This window comes from Chenopodium quinoa, unplaced genomic scaffold (assembly GCF_001683475.1).
Source record: "Chenopodium quinoa cultivar QQ74 unplaced genomic scaffold, ASM168347v1, whole genome shotgun sequence".
NCBI lineage: Eukaryota > Viridiplantae > Streptophyta > Magnoliopsida > Caryophyllales > Amaranthaceae > Chenopodium > Chenopodium quinoa.
In genome coordinates this window covers 2597536-2611672 of record NW_018744996.1, presented here as the reverse complement: position 1 = coordinate 2611672, position 14137 = coordinate 2597536, and the positions used below count along the sequence as shown (strand labels likewise).

Below are 14137 nucleotides of genomic sequence, written 5' to 3'. Positions count from 1 at the left end.
ATAGTGACCATTACAAATTAAAATTATTCATTCATGACAATAACTAAAGTTTAACGGTGATAATATTTTTTATTTCCTTTTAACCCTACGTGATTTGAGAGAATTTAAAAGGGGCTTTTATCGGATTCTACTATGAAAAACCTTAATTTTGTTGCTTTATACTTTCTCTGTTCCACAAATAATGCAATAAGGATGAAATTATGCATCTCAAATCATACTTAATATGTTAAATATCTATAATTATATAAATATAAAAATTATAAATAGTTGATATTGTGAAAGTATTTTACGAGACGAATCTAACAATACCCCACATGACTATATTTTACTTTACGCATAAATCATAATTTGTGGTCAAACAAGTATGATGAATAATGCAAAAATCTAATTGTTATATTACTAGAACGGAAGAAGTATAGGTTAGGTTTAATAATTTTTCCTTCTTCTGAGATAAACTTTATCCATCATTTAGGATGGCTTAAGGGTTGAAGAACCAGAACATCTAGATGAAGGATATAGTTCAATATCTAATACGGAACATTACCAAATCACAAAAGCGGTAATAAAGAGTACTACTTGCCTCTTGACTCCACCCTTAAAGAGTATTATAGGTAAGGTTTTTTATTTATTTATTTATTTATTTATTTTAGTTTATTTTTTTTTTAATAATTGAAAACAGATTTAATGTAGGCCCTGATCACTTCAACTTATTTTGGTTGCATTGAAATTATTTTTGCTGAATTAAAATATTTTTTTACTGAACTAAAATTATTTTCGATGAACTAAAATTATTTTTATTGATTTTCTATTATATTTCTTATTTAAAGTTACTGAATTAAACTGAACTGAAATTAATTGTACTGATCTGAAATTAATTTTACTGAAATGAAATTATTTATATTGAACTGAACTTATTTTTACTGAGTTGAAATTATTTATACTGAATATTATTTTCTTAAGGGAAAGTGAATAGGGCCTAGTCATTATCCTTAACAATTACCATTATTTAAGAGTAAAGATTTTTACCTATTTGTTATCTAAAACCTAATTAAGAAAAAATTTATTCATACCCTCTTCAGAAACAGAGTGTTAATTTTTGTTAAAGTGATTTTTTTTTTTATGATTAAATCATACAAATTAAAAGACAAAAGATGAAGGTTCAATAATTTCTATCCCCTCTCCTATTTTTTTTTTTTTTTTTTTTTCAATTCTGTGTACAATGTTTGTACTAAACGTCTCCTAACTCCTAAGAGTGTTATTCATTGTCATTTTGGTTTCAATAAATCTTGTGTAAGGCGGGTATACGTCAATTTTATTGTAAGACGGTCAGTTTGAGGGTAACTTTAATTATTTTTATGGTAATTTTAACCTCTTAAAGGGTAACTTTTGATTTATCGTTGGTTTGAATTCTATTTTAATGTGTAATTTCTTATAGATTCATGATTACATATTATAAAGGCTAATATGATTAGTCTAATACATAATACATTATAAGTTTTTTGTAAAATAAAATTTATTATTAGAAAAGTAGTAAGTTTTGTAGTATAAAGAGTACTTTAAATATTTTTAAAAAGATAATTTTAACCCGTATTACAATAAATTAACGTACATTCGCCTATTTTAAAATTTTTTGTTTTGGTTTTCATTTTTTTGATGGTGAAGTTTTGGAGGTTGGTTTTGGGATGTTTTTACATGTTGTACTTTATTATTTAACAAACACAAGTGTTTGTCTTTATGTTTGCCTAATGACCTCACTGAATACGTCATTTGCAATGTTACTTATCAGTTAGGCAAATTCCTAACAAGATCATGCCAAAATTTTGCTCTAAACTAGAAGAAGTTTCATTTGTATACATGCAACTGTCAATTGTAGGCTAGATCTGAATGCAGGGTGTCTATTCACTACTACTCGTATACAAAATAAGTTGAAGTATATACGAGTAGGTGAAACTAAGGATTCTCTTTTAAACTAAGTATATACAAAAAATCCATTTTTGTTTAATTTTTTTTTGATTTTCCTATTGATATAGATTATGACAATATAACTTCAATATATTTGACATGTATGTTATATCAAATTTTATTTATTAAATATAATTAATTTTTTATAAAATTATTAGATTTACCGTGCATGACACGGGCCTTATGCTAGTATATAATTAACAAAGACTTAGACCATGTTCACTTCACCTTACAAAAATAATATTCAGTAAAAATAATTTCAGTTCAATAAAAATTAGTAATTTTAGAGAAAAAATATAGTAGACAATCAGTAAAAATTATTTCAATTTAGCAGAAATAATTTTAGTTTTAGTAAAATTAATTTAAATTTAGCAAAAATAATATAAATTCAGTAAAAATAATTTCAGTTCAATAAAAATAAAGTAAAGTGAATAGGACATTAGCACGTGGCACACACACAATTAACTTTACCAATTAAATTATTATGATAATTTTGTTTTAATTAATTATAATTATTTTTGGATAGAATTGAATAACAGTAATTTTAAGATTAATAAATAAATGTACTTCGTATGTCATATCAATCTCTACATAATCGTTTAATTGGCAAAGTTAATTATTAGTTTTTATCCTTCATCGTTCTCACACAACGGAGTAAAAGAATCCTAGGGGTAAATTAGCATAGGTTTTCCAAACAGCATGTACATGAAAGGGTTCATTAATATTATCCTAAGGAGAAAGTATAATATACTCTCGTCCTATTTTAGTTTGTAATTGTTCTTTGTATATTTAGTTTTAATTTTCTATATTGTAAATTTCGTAATAATTACAGGTTCTATTATAACTAAAACCGACATTACCATTATTAAAAAAACAAAGCTAGAAACCATGCCTACGTGGACGTTATGCATAAAATCAATTTTTAAATCGACGCATATAAGAAATTAGTTTACGTTTTAGCATTATTTGCGGAAATCGCTCCATCTTGTAAACTTAGGACTTGTTTAACTTTTTAGTAGTTTTTTTTTTCTACTAAAAAATGAAAAAGAAAAAGGTGTTTCCACTTTTCTAGTTGTCAGTTTTCAAAATTATCATGATATAAATAAGTTTGACAAATTTTGATTCATTATATGACATATATCGTATGCTTCAGTGTTGATTTTAGGTTTTTTCTTATGGGAAAATTCAAGTTGATCTCTGAGACAAATTTGTAAATATATCTCCTCTCACAATATATTGTTTTTCTTTTATTTTTTAAATAATAAAAGTGACATATAAATCAAGACATAAAGTTGTGAGGGGAGATAAACTGGAATGTTAATCTCAAATATTAACCTGGGCTCCCTCTTTTTTTTAATTAATGTTTTCATTACTTTGTACTATAATTTATTTATTTTTTTAAAAAAATCGTTTTTAAAAATTTGATATATAAAATTTGTCTAATCTGTTTTGTAAATTTGTCACTAGGACAGTTTTTCTGGAATGGAGTACTAACATAACAAGCACTAGAAGGGGAAACTTGATGGGATTCTACATAGTGATGCACCATAAAAGATTAAAAGGTACTATACTCAAATTAAATCAAATCCATACTATACTCAAAATAAACTAACTAGATTGTAATTTCGAATGAAATGGGTTAGATTTGGAGCAAACCAACCCAAGAATAAAAGTGACAACATTTGATTTTAACACTTAAACTGATTAATTGAGATTAGTCTGACATGAACGAACATAACCTAAACTAAGAATACATGGAATCAATCCAAATTATTTAATTTATCAACTAATTAAATGGAATTGAACTAACAGAAGCATTCATGGCCAACTTGTATTACTAACCAAAATTTGGTGGATTATACAGTTCTGGAAATTTAATCATACTAAAAGAATCAAATTAAATGACCCCAAGTAAAGTATAGACTACAACGATTCAAACAAGGTTGATAGAAGATATAGCATTATCTAGAAATATGGGCAATGAAAGCATCCCTCTCTAAATAAGAAACACCATGTTCAACCACTGATGCTCTAACCGCTTTGCCTAATTCTTTAGCCCTTTTTCTCATCTCAATTCCTTTATCTGAAGCCATCAATGTTTTTACTGCATTCTTTATCCCACTCGACTTTACAATCTCACCGCGGCATTCCCAATCTCTCAATAATACACCAATTCTTAGTACATTGCTCACCAAAAATGAGTTCCTTGGTTGATCGGAATGCATAGGCCAGGCCAGAATCGGCACACCCATACTTATACTTTCCATACACGAATTCCATCCACAATGACTCATGAACCCGCCAACTGATGGATGAGCCAAGATTTCTAGCTGCGGCGCCCAATCTTTCACTACTATTCCTCTATCCTTTATTCTTTCTTCATAACCTGCAGGAAGTTGCGGCCTTTTCACTCTATTAGCTTCTGCAAAAACATCGTTTGGATCCGCTCTTCTGAGCACCCAAATAAACTTCTCCCCGCATCTTTCCAACCCGCTTGCCAACTCTTCGTTCTGATCATCTGTCAATGATGTTGTCGACCCAAAAGACACGTATATCACTGAACCATCCACTTGTTCGTCTAGCCATTTTAGGCAATCATTTCTGTTTTTGCCACATTCGCTTTTCACTACAACAGGATTAAACGGCCCTAAGGCATAATGCTTTACATTGTTTCCCATTGCTAAAGATAGCTTCTCCAACAATTCGACATATTTTCCGTCAATCACTCTCGAGGTGTTGTACAACCACCCTGATTCGAACCCTAAACATTTTGAGATATTCGCCAGAAATTCTAGCATCTCTTTTGAAATGCATCCCTCTTTAGAAGGCATACATTCTAGAATATCATTTGTTTCTACCTGAAACGGTTTCTCTTCCTCGGGTATGCTTTCCCATACGCTAGTGAAATAGGTAAAAGCACATATAGGAATAAAGTTATACGCTTCACCATTCGGAATGAGCTTAACATCTTGGACTACTTAAGCCATACTATTGTCATGAATGATGACTACTCGATCATACTTCATGGAGAGTTGTTCCATAAGGTGAAACATGGGTTGTCGAAGATGCATCGTAGCCTCGAAAAGAGGTTGCAAGTGTTGTGGGAATGGGTTAGAGTGGTCGATGTTTGGAGGAGGTGAGTTGTAAGGAGGGAGTTCGAAGTCATTGAAATGAATCTTTGTTAAGGTTTTTGAGTCCCACCCATGGAGTCGGAGCTTCACTTGACGATTGTGGGAGGTAGAACCGGCATAATGGACCGGGATCCCAGAGGTGGTGATGAGATGTGAGAGGTGGAGGAGTTGGTTTAGATGACCTTGAGCTGGTAGTGGTACCATCACCACTACAACTTTTGTTGAGTGTTCAAGGTTTCTATTTTGGAGGGCCATTTTTTTTTTTTTTTTCGTGGAGTTGTTTTGGTGGTTGATTTTTGGAAGATAATGTTTAGATGTTTACGATTGAAGGAGTTTTGGCTTTATGTTTGTTTCCTATGGTCACAATACTTGTGTCATTCAATAACTGCTTAAATAATTATCATTAAGGCAATCTATGACAATATCGGCCCAGAATATGAAGTTTAAATTAATGAATATTTATAGGCCAGATCTAGATCTATGACAACAAACTTGTCAACTTGCATACGAATCTAGCTCGCTCTTTTGTATTGTTTTTACTCTATTTGTGTGGATTGCATACAACCACTTTTACAATTTTAAAATGAAGGTAGAGGGATTTAAATATGTGATTTATCATCCACGTACTCTCACAATTTAACTATAAGGTCAAGACTTAAGAGCTCATTTTAATATTCAAAAAAACAAAAAAAAACAAGAATTATTTACATAAATGCGGCTCTTTTACAACTTTTTTACAAATTTGCGTTGGAATGAACTTATTATTTACAAATATATATGCAATCTATGTAGGCTTAAAAATAAGGTTGTGGTTTCTCTTTTAATAATACAAATTGCTGCTGCTCAATTCAAGACATTTAAAAAAGAAGAAGATGACGATGATGAAAAGGATAAGCCTTACATACCTGTAGACATCTGATTGTGGCTCCCCAAAAACCAAATCAAGTGATGAGTACCTTTTACGTCTTTGATTATCGAGTTAGGTGAAGGGTTGAAGAGTCTCGTGAATTTCCTTTACCCTTAACCATTTCTAACCTTTCCTAAAATGTTTTTAGCCAAAACATTTATTTCGTGTCTTTGAAAATCATTCATTTCGTATCATCTTTATTAAACGTCCAGTCCAATCTATTTTGGCCCATAATCCTGGTCCAATTATTGCTTAGTTGGATGGGGTTTGAAAAGAGTTTTTCAACGATATATTATAAGCCCAAATCCGACTTATAACGAAGAAGTTATGGCCAAAATACTAAACCGAGCCCGAACCAAGCCTTACCTGCGACCCAATGACCATGTGGAGGGTCCATTTACCTTAATCCCATTTCTAAACCAACTAGGATTTATTACAAGTTTCTAGAATTTTCTAGAAGGTTGTTTTCAGTCCTAAGTTCATTAGGATTTATTATGAGCTTCTAGAATCCTGTAGAATGTTCTAATTTATCCTGTTTTCAAAAAGATAGAGATTTAAGAATTTTACATCAGATAAAACATCTGTTTTTCAATGATCCTGATCCCGGTCAAAATAGAATACGTACAAAAATTTGGTTAACCCAATCCGATTGGGAATCGAATTCCGTACGAATTCAATCTTTCCAAAACCATCGCCGAGCGACAGCACAATCGAGCCGCGACAAGGTTGTCGCGCCGCAATGGAATATGTTTTACCATAATTTTATTTCTGACTCTTTTTTATCCTTCGACTCTCTTTTTTCCTTATAAATAGAGGTCGTATCACCCTGTTTTCAATCACCAATAATCATCATCAAACCCCCTCTCTAATACTTTCTCTCTCTCTCTCTCTTTCGATTCTTTTCTTAGCCTTTGCCTAAACACGTCCTAACACATCCTTGATACTTTTCTCTAAGCAAACACCATACTTCTGATCACGAGCTTTGAATACTTCTAGCCAATCTCGAAGTTGCCTTCAACCTCGACGTGGAAGGCTGATAATTTTGAGGGTTTGGTCCCAAATCTATATTTCAATTCTTATTTGATTTTTTTGATTTAATCTTTCTTGAAGTTACTAACGTGTGTATTATTTTGATAGAAAGAGATACGAGGCATCAAAGTAAGTAATTTGATTACTTAATTATTCTTTATTTTGATATAGAAATCATGTTAGGATGTTGATTTTGATTCCTGGTATTATGTTTAGGGTGTTAATTAATATTCCTAGTTCGTGTGGAAGGTCAGAATGATCATAATGCTCATAAAGCAAATGAGAATTCAAAAGAAGAGAGTGCAACATTATTGGCAGGTAAACTCTTCTTATTCTCATCTTTTAATTCAGATTGTATCCTAGATAGTGGAGCTACATATTATATGTACTGTGTTACGATCTCAAATACTTTACTAGTTTTGATAATGTAACTGCTGGTGAACATAGCATTACTATCCCAAATGGAAGTGAGGTAGAAGTAACTCACATAGGGACTTATGCTAAAGGGAATAACTCTTAAAAATGTCCTATATGTGCCTGGTTTTAAGTTTAATCTGGTTTCAATTCCAGAATTGTGTTCAGATTTGGATTGTGAGGTGATTTTCACTCCTGATAAGTGTTTTGTTCAGGATCGTTCAATGAGAATGCATCTTGGTAGCTTGAAGAAAGGTGTATATTGCACACCAACTAACCTCAGCAGTTAATTAAGATGTCACTTGTTCCCTTCTCTTTAGATGATCAACAGGAAAATAATCAGCAGATTGCCATAATTGCTTCTACAAGTCATCAAGAAGATGCAGATAATAAGGCCAAGCTTCTTCATCTTAGACTAGGCCATTTACCCTTTTCTCAGCTTAGACTAATTGATTCCATGCATGATTAGTCCTAAGCAATCAATAAACACTATCTGTCAAGTGTGTCCTGCTGCTAGGCAGCATAGACTTTCTTTTCCTAATAGTTCAATTAAGTCTTCAAGACCTTTTCAGCTTTTACATATTGACCTATGGGGTCCACATAGAGTTGTAACTCATAACAATTGTTCAATTTTTCCGACTATTGTTGATGATTTCTCTAGATGTACTTGGAATCATTTGATGAAATATAAATATGAGACTATTTCTATTCTGGAATCCTTCATTTCTTTTGTTGAGAATCAATATAAGATGACTGTTGAGTGCATCAGATCTGAAAATGCTTTAGAATTGTGTGAGGGTGAAGCTAAGAAATTCTATCTTAGAAAGGGCATTATACATCAAACTAATTGTGTTGATACACCCCAACAAAATGGAGTGGTTGAAAGAAAACATAAATATCTTTTGGAGACAGCTAGAGCACTGTATTTTTAATCTAATGTGCCAGCTAAGTTTTGGGGTGAGTGTGTAATGTGTGGAGCCTACATCATTAATAGAACTCCTTTAAAATATCTGTTGTTTCACCTTATGAAAAGGTTCATAATAAAGCTCCAGACATATCACATTTAAGAGTCTTTGGTTGCTTGTGTTATGTTTCAACATTGAAACAAGGGAGAAATAAATTTGATCTTAGAGCAGAAACTCATATTCTCTTGGGTTACTCATCTACTCAAAAAGGCTATAAAGTAATGAATTTGAAGTCTAAATACATTCATGTGTCTAAGGATGTTGTTTTTCATGAAAAGCATTTTCCTTTTCATCTTCACCCTTCTGATTCCTCTTCCAGGAAATTCACTCTTTCCTATTTTTCTTCCATATAATACTCTTCTTGACGAAGTCATACACAATACCATTCCTGATGTATTCAATTTCTCGTAGGAAACTAATAGTTCTGATTCTACTTCTTCTGATGTTCTAATAACTAATCTTATTTCTGTTTTGACCAATCATGTTCCCATAACCAATAAACAGTCTCAATCTTCTTCTCTTAGAAGATCTTCCAAATCAGTTAAACCACCCTCCTGGATGGACAAGCATGTGTGTAATTTGTCTACTACAAATACTCACACCACTTCTCACTAGTGTAACCTTGTGTTCTAAAAGGACCTTTCTTCTATTCATAAAGGTATGATTGCTTAACATGTTGAGGTGGTGGAACCTACTACTTATAAAGAAGTTGCTAAGTTACCTAAGTGGGTTAAAGCTATGCAAAAAGAGTTGCAGGCTCTTGCTGATAACAATACTTGGGAAATTGTCACTTTGTTGCATGGTAAGAAAGCTATAGGTAGCAAGTGGGTGTTCAAGCTGAAAAGGAATGCATATGGGAGTATTGAGAGGTACAAAGCTAGACTAGTATTTAAAGGGTTCACACAGAAGTATGGTATATACTACTTGGAAACGTTCTCTTCAATTGTCAAAATGTCAACTATAAGGTGTTTGCTTGCTCTTGCTGCTTAAAAAGATTGGAAAGTCTACCAGCTAGATGTGAACAAGGCTTTTTTGCACGAAGATTTATTTGAAGAAGTATATATGAAAATCCTAGAAGGTTTACAGTGTGCTCCTAATCAAGTCTGTAAGCTTAAGACGACTCTATATCTCAAGCAAGCTTCAAGGCTATGGTTTTCTAAGTTGGTCCATGAATTGGTGTATCTTAGCTTTAATTTGAACAGTCTAAAAATGACTATTCACTCTTTATTAGGCATAGCCAGGGTCAGATGACTACAGTCATAGTCTATGTTGATGATATTTTGGTAACTGGAAGCAATACAGACAGTATCCTAGAGCTAAAAAGGCATCTACATTCAACTTTTAGTATCAAGGATCTTGGAGAGGTTAACTACTTTCTTGGCATAGAGATTTCCAGAACAGATCTTGGGTTTGTCATGACTCAGAAAAAGTTTACAAGTGAGTTACTGAAAGATTCTGGTATGGATTTGTCAAAACATGCAGTTACTCCTCTTCCTATTTATTTGAAGTTGTCTGCTACAGAAGGAGATGTTATTTCTGATCCTACAGTCTATAGGTGCTTAGTAGGAAAGCTCAATTTTTTTACTAACACAAGACCTGATCTGTCATATACAGTTCAAGCCTTAAGTCAGTTCTTAAGTGAGCCTAGAACTTCTCATCTTGCTGCTCTACATCACACATTAAAGTATGTTGCTGGTACAGAAGGACCTAGAATTTTACTCAGAACTTTAGATGAACTAAAACTTTAGGCATTTTTTGACTTTGACAGGGGTACATGTGTTGATTCTAGGAGGTCAATTACAGGGTACTTATATCTTCATGGTAACTCTCCTATCTCTTGGAAGTCTAAGAAACAGTCTACAGTTTTAAAAAGCTCTAGCTTTTGAAGCTGAGTACAGGGCTATGTCCAATACAGCCTCAAAGATTACATGGTTAGTAAGACTTCTTGAAAAATCTCAGACCAGTAACCTTGAATTGTGATAATCGTCAACAATCTATATAGCCAAGAATCGTGTCTTTCATGACAAAACAAAGCATATAGAGATTGACTGCCATTTTACAAGTGATAAAGTGATGGAAGGCTTGATTCCCCTAAGCTATTTACCTACTCAAGCACAACTAGCAGATTTGTTTACAAAAGTGCTGCCTTCAGCACAGCTTAATGTTCTTTTGTCCAAGCTTGGAATGCTTCCAGCTTCCAGCTTGCGGGGTTGAGGGGTGTGAAGCTCACTGATTCTGCAAGCTCATACATAGGCCACGTCAGACAAGAAGAATAACATATTGTTGGGTTTGTTATAACAGTTTGTTATAGTTGCCGGCTCATCATAACAAAATCTTTTATATTTGTTTACTATAAGAATAATGTATATAAGCTATTCTAGCTTATGTAAACATTTAATACACACATTAATAAAATTGCTTAAATTCTACCTACTTTCTCTCTCTAGTTCTTCTTCCTCTTCTTCGTTCTGTTCTCATAAATCTGATAAAAAGTTTAACCTTGTGTACATATGATTGAATATTAGTAAATTATTAAAAAAAATATTGCTATTATGAATATTTATATTAACACCTAGTTAAAAATATGTTAAAATTTGTTATTTATATGTTATTAAATAACGATGGTCAATGGTAAAAAAACCTTTTCAATATTCCATTTACCTAAAAGATACTTTCTCTCTCTAAAAAAAGAAAGCTCCATCCTTATCCCCCACCGCCTCCCACCGCTTCCCCCTTTCTCACCCACAGCTCGCTGGCGATCGACGCTCCCCTCCTTGCCATCGCCGGCGAGCCTAATACTCTAGTTTTCCGTTAGTTTGCCTTTCTTTTTTTTAGCTTTTGCAGGGTAAAGAAGTCAAGGGAAGGAGAAGTGTTGTTTGTTTGTCTTCAGATCCATCGGTAGTCTTCTAGTTTGGTGGGTCGTTAAGTGTCAGTATTCATTTATCCAACGAAACAAGGAGCCAAGGCTATTCTTAACGCCGCCGTCGAAAGGAAATCCGTTAATTGTTTCCCGACGGTAAAGGTGAAGTTAATACTAGGGTTTTTCCCTTAATCCAAGGTTTGATTAAGGGGGTGGTCTTCTTGCGTTGGTCTTGACGACTAGTTGGGGTGTTCAGTTTTGTCGATGAGATCGTTTTTTTGGGTGTTTTTTGCTCTTCAAGGACTCACGTGTTGCTTGTGAGTTTTATAACTCTTCTTTGCTCTGGTTGTTTAGCTACTATTCTTCATTTGTCTAGGTTTAATTATGTTATTATTACTTATTTTTCTTGTGTTGTTGTTTGTGTTGTTGTTCATGTTTCTAGCTTTTAATAATACTCTTACTCTGTTTGTTTATGAGTTGGAGTTTAAAGGGATAGTTCTATGTTTGGAGGATTTCGAAGTGTCGTTGTTTTCGCAGTCTGGTTGGTCGGGTTTCCCCTTGAATTTAGGGGTTGTACGGTACGCTGGTACCTGGGATGTCAGGTTGGTGGTTCTTTTGGTTCCCTTTTCGGGATGGGACTGTGTTAGGGGGAGTTTTCACTTTGGATATGAGGATCCCTCTATTGGTAGTTTAGGTGGCTTCCTCTGTGTTGTGTTCCAGAGGGTTGCATCATTTGTGCAAGCTTTTCCCCGCATTCAAAGTTTGTGGGGAGTACGTGGTTATGAGGGGAGTGTTTTGTTTGCTTGTCCTGTTGCTTTTTGGTTGTGGGATGATTTGGGTATCCATTCAGTTATACTTATCTTATTGTTAGTGTTAATGTTAGTGATGACAAAGTCAGTCATCACCGTTAATTTCTATCTTGAAGGAGGCTCCCCATCTTTAATGTTTGGGATAAGCAAAATCCTCCATTTTCCTGTATTCTCAATCTGTAGAATTACAGTAAAGGAACCTGCATTTTGTGGTGCAAGGTTTCTCATGGCAGAGTCGTTGAAACATTCGACTCTCATGGTTTGGCTCCCGGGCTCTTAGGAGGCAGTTATGCTTTTCGAACCCTAGGAGTGGAGTTGTGTCACGGGTTTTGTTTTCGGCAACAGGGTGCTTTCAACTTTTGGGTGTTGTGTGTCCACACAACTTCCTCTGCAATTTTGCTTAGGTGTCTATGCAAGTTTCGGTTCCCTTCATTAGTATCATCTTGCACTCTTTGTCCGTCTCGTTGGGTTTGGTTTAGTTGGCAACTCTTGGTCCAAGACAGGGTTTTGGTAAGAATCCTTTTGGTGTCCTGGCTTCGTGGTATTTGTTATGTTGAAAGGCTTCTCTGGTTTATTTCTACACTTCGGGTTTCATGTTCTGGTAAATGGCATACCCCGTTTGTGGGTTTGTTTGGGTGTATCGGCTCAGTCACAGTCTACAAAGTTTTTCTTTTGATGTTTGTGTGTTTAGCTAGGTGTGTTTGGTTGTTTTTAATTTCTTTTTGTAGCTCTCTTAGGTTGTAATTTGTTCTTTATTTCTGAAGTTCTCATTGTAAAAAATAATAATAATAAAAATAACATTGGTCAAAGTTGGTATATGAATAGTGAACAAAAAGTCAAATATGTCAATAATTTAGGAACAAAGGGAGCATATGAATAGTAAAAAAAAAGTCAAACATGTCAATTATTTAGGAAAGGAGGGAGTAATAATCTATTATCCGACCACTATATCTAGTTTTTATGTTTTCCCACATTTGCATTTAAAAAAAATAAAAATAAAACCCTATTTCTACTTTTATTCTTTAATTCTCTGACAACCTACTTTCATAGCAGAGTAATATTTACTTCCTTTGTTCCTCAAATATTATAAGATGTAGATTAGACACAAATTTTAAGAAAAGAGAGATAGAGAGGAATAAAAATAGGGATCCATGTGATGAGAGAAGAGAGAAAACAATACAAATAGGAAAATATTGTAGTATTTGTAAAACTTTTTAAAATGGTAATTGTTACAATATTTGTTGAACTAGAAAGTATTTCATTCAACCCATCCTCTTAAAAATATGTAATGATAAATAATCATACCAATACAGTTTAAGAAAAAAATTAAATTCACATAAAAAAATACTACCTCTATTTCATATTATTTGAAACGATTTCACATGTGCGAGTAAAAGATGTTTAATCGTTGCAAATAATATGAAACGAGGAAATTTTAATGTTTGGACTCGATAAAGTCATAATAATTGAGGCTGGGTCGCCAATGGCAACGAATTTTCTTTGTGCGCACTGCAAGTTTACAACAAATAGGATAACCATTAACTCTTCAAGTCTATGAGTCCAACCACCACCAAAGTCAACAAAAAAAATTCACTGAAAATGGAAGGCCAAGAGTGCAGTGAAACTCAGGGGCGGAACTAGGGTGGGTTCAAGTGGGTTCATTGAACCCACTGATTTTTTGAAAAAAATTTAAAATTTTTTTTTTTTAAAAAAAAAAAAAAATCAAAATAGGTTTAAATAGAATATTTGTGTATTATATGGCAACAAGTAAAGTTGTAGCCCAGTGGTTATTTTTACCTCCCATCACACAAGAGTTTGTGGGTTCAAAACCCATAACTCACACTTTTTTTTTTTTAATTTTGTTTCCTGAGCACTGAGCTTTCCTGCTTCCAGAGTTCGCTTTCCTCTTCCTCATTCCCCCAAATTGCAAAACCCTAACTTCTTCCTCCAATCCTCCTTCTCTTAATCTCTTCCCGTTCTTCCTCCTTCTCTTCCCGGCGCAGCACGGCAGCAGAGTCAGCAGAACACGGCGGCAGCGGCAGGCCGGCAGCGCACCAGCC

General features: G+C 33.6%; 1 pseudogene; it reads right to left on the bottom strand.

Annotated features, from left to right (window-relative positions):
• Positions 1-3854: 3854 nt before the first annotated feature.
• LOC110707321 lies at positions 3855-5856 on the bottom strand (annotated as a pseudogene).
• Between the last annotated feature and the right edge of the window lie 8281 nt (positions 5857-14137).